This window comes from Solanum lycopersicum, chromosome 9, assembly GCF_036512215.1.
Source record: "Solanum lycopersicum chromosome 9, SLM_r2.1".
NCBI lineage: Eukaryota > Viridiplantae > Streptophyta > Magnoliopsida > Solanales > Solanaceae > Solanum > Solanum lycopersicum.
Window position 1 is genome coordinate 43,189,656 of NC_090808.1, and position 5,810 is coordinate 43,195,465.

Sequence of the window (5,810 nt, forward strand, 5' to 3'; positions counted from 1 at the left end):
TTTAAGGCGAAGAAACCCTAGTCTTTCAATTTAACCCCATCAACTAGTTGCATGTTTTCATCAGGAAATCGATTAAATCACCGAAATTCGATCAATCTAATTGACCTTCAAAGTATCATCTATGGAGCATTGATTACTCTATGGTCGGAAAAAACTTCAGTTCCCAAAATGACAACATACCATAATATCCAAATCGGTGAGAGTATTATATCCAAATCAGTGATACCCAAAAACTTTTTCGAGAAAACATGAAGCATACACCTTCCTCACACGTGAAGTCTCGTATAAATTAAATTCATTTATTCATGATCTATGAAACTGCATCTCCTAGTATTGATTTACATTTCTATTTCCATGCCTCTGGCAAAGATTTATATATTTTCTTTTATATTGGAATACAAGTTGATCATAAATGCATTTGCCTATTTCTAGATTTATGTAAGAAATTTTTCCTCAATCCCATAACAATATATTGGGACTGTTCTTGTAACAACCTCATTCATCGCTATTTAAAGGACATCTAGAGCGGAGTCCCAATATTTCCTTTAAACGATGTGTCAATTTAAAATTGGAATGACATAAAAAAACCTAAGAATTACAAAATTACACTCCGAAAAAGTTATTCCTCCATAGTAAGAGCTTTCTCAGTATGGAAGCGTGATATCCACTATGTAGGGGTCATCGAGGAAGAAACTCAGAAATGTATTTATTTTAATTGTTCTCTGTCTCTGTAGTGGTAAAACAATTGATGGTCACTCCAAAGACCCTCCCAAAAACTATTCAATGCTTGAGGATGCGGGAGAGAGAGGATGCGAGCGTAAGGTGGGTGATACCCACAAATATTTTATCTACGATCTTGAGGATTCTCTCCCACGGAGCTAGAAACTCGTGTTTAAAGTTCTTCTACGATTTCTTGACATCCATATAGGCTAGATTTTTACAAAGTAGTTAGATCTATCTTCACTTAGTTTGTACCTTGTAAATTGTTGGAGATTACATGTATAGGCCTTAGATCTTGGAGTTTGAATGACTTAATACAGCGTTAGTTATGGTTTAAGATGATAAGGAGTTTCATTAACTAATTTTAACCTTTCGATGATTTCGGGTGGGATGTTGAGGGATAATGAGTGGTGTGTAATCGGGTTCCAAGTGGAAAGCTTCTTGGAAAGAGCTTCCGAGTGTGAATGATGGTTATTGTTTTCCATTTTTTTTATGTATGCATTCTAACTATCTCTATAGTGAAACTTGTATAATTTCATGTTAGGGGAATTGTAGGGGCTTAATGTGAAGTTATTAATTATTGACTATGTCATGCGATGAAGGTACTTTGCTTACTCAAGTTTTACGATTGGGTTTGAATGGTTATCTCGAGTACCATTCTTGGTACAAAATATTCATATTGTAGGCTCGTCACCATGTGTTGTGTGTAGTAATAGTTGGATTGGGTACCATGGGGGTCAAAATAATTAATGGTTGTCTTTGGTAGCACGCCTTGTACATTTCATATCAACCTTTTGTATGTGTGGTTTCATGAGAGAACTATGTTTACTACTTCTTAATGAGATTGTTACATGTTTGTCCATGAGTGGCCGTGATTTGTGTTTAAATACTGGGATGGTTCCCGTTTAGACCGGAATTACATGTTTAACACTGTAGATGATGTCTTAGAGATTCTTGATGGTATGTGTTGACACCCAATTTCGACCCTCCATAATTTAATTTATTCTCAAGCTTCTCCAATTTCAAAAAAAATTAAAATAATTGTTTTGGAAAATAAAAAATTCTTTCGAAATTTATTTTAAAGGCATTTTTGTCATTTTTCATATAGATTATATATTTTTGTATTTATGATATGTGTATTTATATATTTATCATTTTTTATGAATATTTAAGAAAAATCAATTTACCAAAAAAAAAAAAAAGGAATAGTAGTTTTAATTGAGTATAATTTATTTCTCTAAAAAAATTGACTAATTCATGAATTTATTGGTATAGCCAATCTTTAATTTCAAAGTAATTATTTTATCTTGTTAAATTAAGTAGCTCGTTTAAATAATTTTAATTCGTTTCGAAACGTTTTCTTCAAATTCAATTTCTTGAGAAAATACATTTATTTGGGTCCAATATTTAGGTCTACTTTCTCAATAAATCACCCCACACATCTAGTTATTTCCCTGTTTTCCTCACGTGCCAACTATACTTATTTTCTTTCCAAAAGAACGCAGCGACTCAGTTTTACGCGCCCCTCTTTTCCACTCTTCCTCTTCTTCTTCAACAACAAACAACAACCCCCAAACCCGCACAACTCCAACAAGAATGATCACTAATTCCCAATTTCATCATTCGTTTTCCTCTTTTCTCCTCTAAATCGTATTCTCCGCATGCGTAGCACGAGCCGAAAGACACTTCAAGCTTCAAGCAATGCATTTATCAACGGAACTATCCTTCCAATTGCGATTTTCTTTTCCAGTTTCGTTATAAATTTGTACTGTTCGTATGTTTCCAGCTCACTAGAGCCTTATCCCTAAAGAAATTTTTTAAAAAAATTGATCCTCTCACGTCGAAAATACACTCAGAATATGGAGATTTTGGGTGCTATGGAAGTCCTTCTCCTCACTATTCAAGGACGGACTTTGACATTTGAGAGTTCCCCTAAAAAGGTTTTGGAATTCTTTTCTTAGCAGTTTAAAAGTTTGAAACTTTTAAGTTTGTTCGATTTGAAGAGGTGGAATCAACTCCGTCCAAACTTGTTGTCCGGTTCGCTTACCAAAACAAGGTAATCTTCTTTCTTTTTTTTTTGCTCCGTTTTGGTATAGTTTATCATTTGGGTTGTATATTTGTAAAGTAGTTTAATTACATTTTTTATGATGCTTAAATGTTATGTTTCTTTCCTCTTTTGGTTTATATGAACGTGTAGTTTACTTGGTCAAGATTAAGCTGAAATTGTTTTTATTTCTTCTATCCATTGATTATGGACTTGTGCTAGTTCTGATTAAATTGTATGTCATTGAGTGAGGTAGTCATACGATTTGTATGTGTAATCCTCTGAAATATGTTCAGTGGTTATACTTAAGGATCCATGTCAATGTTAAGATGTTTTTTCTTCCTTAAAAGTCATCTTCTGTATTAAGAAAGACTATCACCTATCCTTTCTGTCAAAGCCTGATTTCTCCAATCTGTTTTACAAGCCTTAAGTTGGAGCATCTACTGATCCATTTTTTTTTTTTTAAAAAAAGTAACATCTTGCTGGCAGTATTAATCAAAGATCGATTCTGTCCAAATGATGACTTTTGAATAAAATTGAGTTTGTTTGTGTTAGCATTAGCTGGTAGCTTTCTCTTGTATTGATCAAGGTTCGGAATGCTTCTTACATTTTGTTAGGTTATTAACATTTTAATATTAATATTTAACATATTAAATTGCTTTATTTTGGAGTTATAAGAATGAACGTTGGTAGACATTTGTGTCTTAAACTACCAACTATGCTATTCATCATTGACTTGGTAGCCATCTAATGCCATTAGTTTTGGCTTTATTGGCTGAATTAATTGTGAGATAAAAACATTCCAATAAATATTGAAATTGATAACTTCTACATCATCCATTAACATTGGTTATCCATCACTTTATTTCAATCTTAATTCCTCCATTACTCTTTGAAACCTATGTAATCTATGTAACTCCTATTGTAACCTATGAAACTCCTAAGGTCATTATCTTCACTATTTACTACCTCCATTATCTTCATATTCATTGCTAGGAAGACTTCGTGTACTATAAATAATGGTGGTATTCATTTTTTTTTGGTACACACAACACACAAGAGAAAAATATAGAGTGAAAGAGTAGGTCAAAAAGATAGTTATTATTAGTTGAAGGGACGTGTTCTTTTTGTGGAGCTTTAGTCTCAACTCTTGTCCAGAGTTGTTGAGTTATCTTTTGTGCATAGGCTGTTGTATCCTGGAGGGGACAAGTCAAAGAGAACTACTGCTGGACCAGTGAAAAACATTTGTTGCAGTGGACTTGAGTCTCCTTAAAGAGAGCGAGATGTCCGCGCCTCATCCTTGAAGAGATTTATTTTTTTCATTTTATTTTCAATTGTAATCTTGTATTTTTTGTAACCTAGTAAGTTTTTTCACTAATAATTTTAAGGTGAATTCAAAGATGGCTACAATTGAAAAAATCGTGGAAGTCAAGATGGGAGACCTTAACAAGTCAATTCTGTTCAATGGTAACCATTTTAAGAGATGGAAGGGTAAAGTACTTTTCTACTTAATTCTTCTCAATATTTCTTATGTATTAACTAAGAAGACTCCTAATAAATAAGACAAAATTTCTATGAATGATGATGAAACTATTTCTCATCTAGAAAAAGTGAAAAAGTGTAATGGAGATTCTTGTAAGTGTTGGTATTATATTCTTAATTGGCTGTCTGATAATTTTTATGATTATTATGACAGAACTTACTCTAGTGCAAAGAAAATTTGGAAAGCATTGCATAGTAAGTATGATACCGAAGAGGCGGGAGCGAAAAAAATGCGGCTAGTAGATCTTTTTTCATTTCCAAATGGTGGACAATAAATCAGTGGTAGAGCAAGCTCAAGACTTTATCATGATTGTTGGAGAGCTTAGGTCCGAAGAGGTTAAAATTGAGGATAACCTTATTTTTTGTGGCATAGTAGATAAACTTTAACCTTCTTGGAAGAAATTTCAAAAAACTATGTGCCCCAAACAAACGAAAACTTTTCTTGAAACCTTGATAATGAAAATCAGCATGGAAGAAGAAGCAAGGGGCGAAGATGCACTTTTACAAACAGAAAAGCACAATATCACAACGAAGGTAAATTTAATTACTTCGAATAATGCTACTTCTAAAACTCACAAAAATACTTCTTAGAAGACTAAGAATAAAAAATTCAATACAAATAGTGGTAGACCTCCCAAGAAAAATAACGGGGAAAATCACCAAGCACAAAATCAACAAGTTCAAGAAAAGGTACCATGCTTTGTTTGTGGCAAGAGTGGGCATATTGCTAGATTTTGCGAATTCCAAAAATGTGATCCTAAACCTCAGGCAAACGTTATCGAATAAGCTTTTGTGGCGGTGATTACCGATATAAACATGGTTGAGAATGTTGATGGATGGTGGACTGATTCAGGTGCAAACTGTCATGTCTATTATGACAAAGACTGGTTTTAAAAATATACTCATTTTGAGGAGCCCAAAACCATCATGCTTGGTGATGCTCACACTACTCAAGTGCTTGGAAAGAGAGATGTTGAATTGTGTTTTACTTCTGGAAGGGTATTAACATTGAAAGATGTACTTTATACTCCTTCTATGAGAAAAAATTTGATGTCTAGTTTTCTTCTTAATAAAGAAGGCTTAAACAAATTATTGAATCTGATCAATATGTAATAGTGAATAAAGGTATTTTTGTGGGTAAGGGGTATGCATGTGATGGTATGTTTAAGTTGAATGTTGAAATGAAAAAAAACTTCTACTTCTTTTCATATGCTTTCTTCTACTAATTTTTGGCATGCTCGTTTGTGTAATATTAATGATCGTTATGTTGGAATCATGAGTAGTTTATGATTAATCCCAATGGTTAAATTTTTTTTTGAAAAGTGTGAGGCTTGTAGTAAAGCCAAGATCACTAAAAGGCCTCATTTTCAAGTTGAAATAAAAATTGATTTGTTAAATTTAGTTCACACTGATATTTGTGAACTTGGTTCAAACTCGTGGAGGTAATATATATTTTATCACTTTCATTGATTATTTTTCTAAGTTTACATATTCTACTTGATGA

General features: G+C 32.9%; 1 long non-coding RNA gene across 2 annotated transcripts; it reads left to right on the forward strand.

The window, feature by feature from the left end:
- Positions 1-2,154: 2,154 nt before the first annotated feature.
- On the forward strand, positions 2,155-5,514 carry LOC104649207 (uncharacterized). 2 transcript variants are annotated; one of them, XR_743164.4, is made up of 3 exons: positions 2,155-2,776; positions 4,153-4,255; positions 4,461-5,514. It is a non-coding gene; the product is annotated as an uncharacterized lncRNA (long non-coding RNA). The 2 variants fall into 2 exon arrangements; XR_011211644.1 differs by having other exon boundaries at positions 2,157-2,776; positions 3,950-4,255.
- The last annotated feature ends 296 nt before the right edge of the window (positions 5,515-5,810 follow it).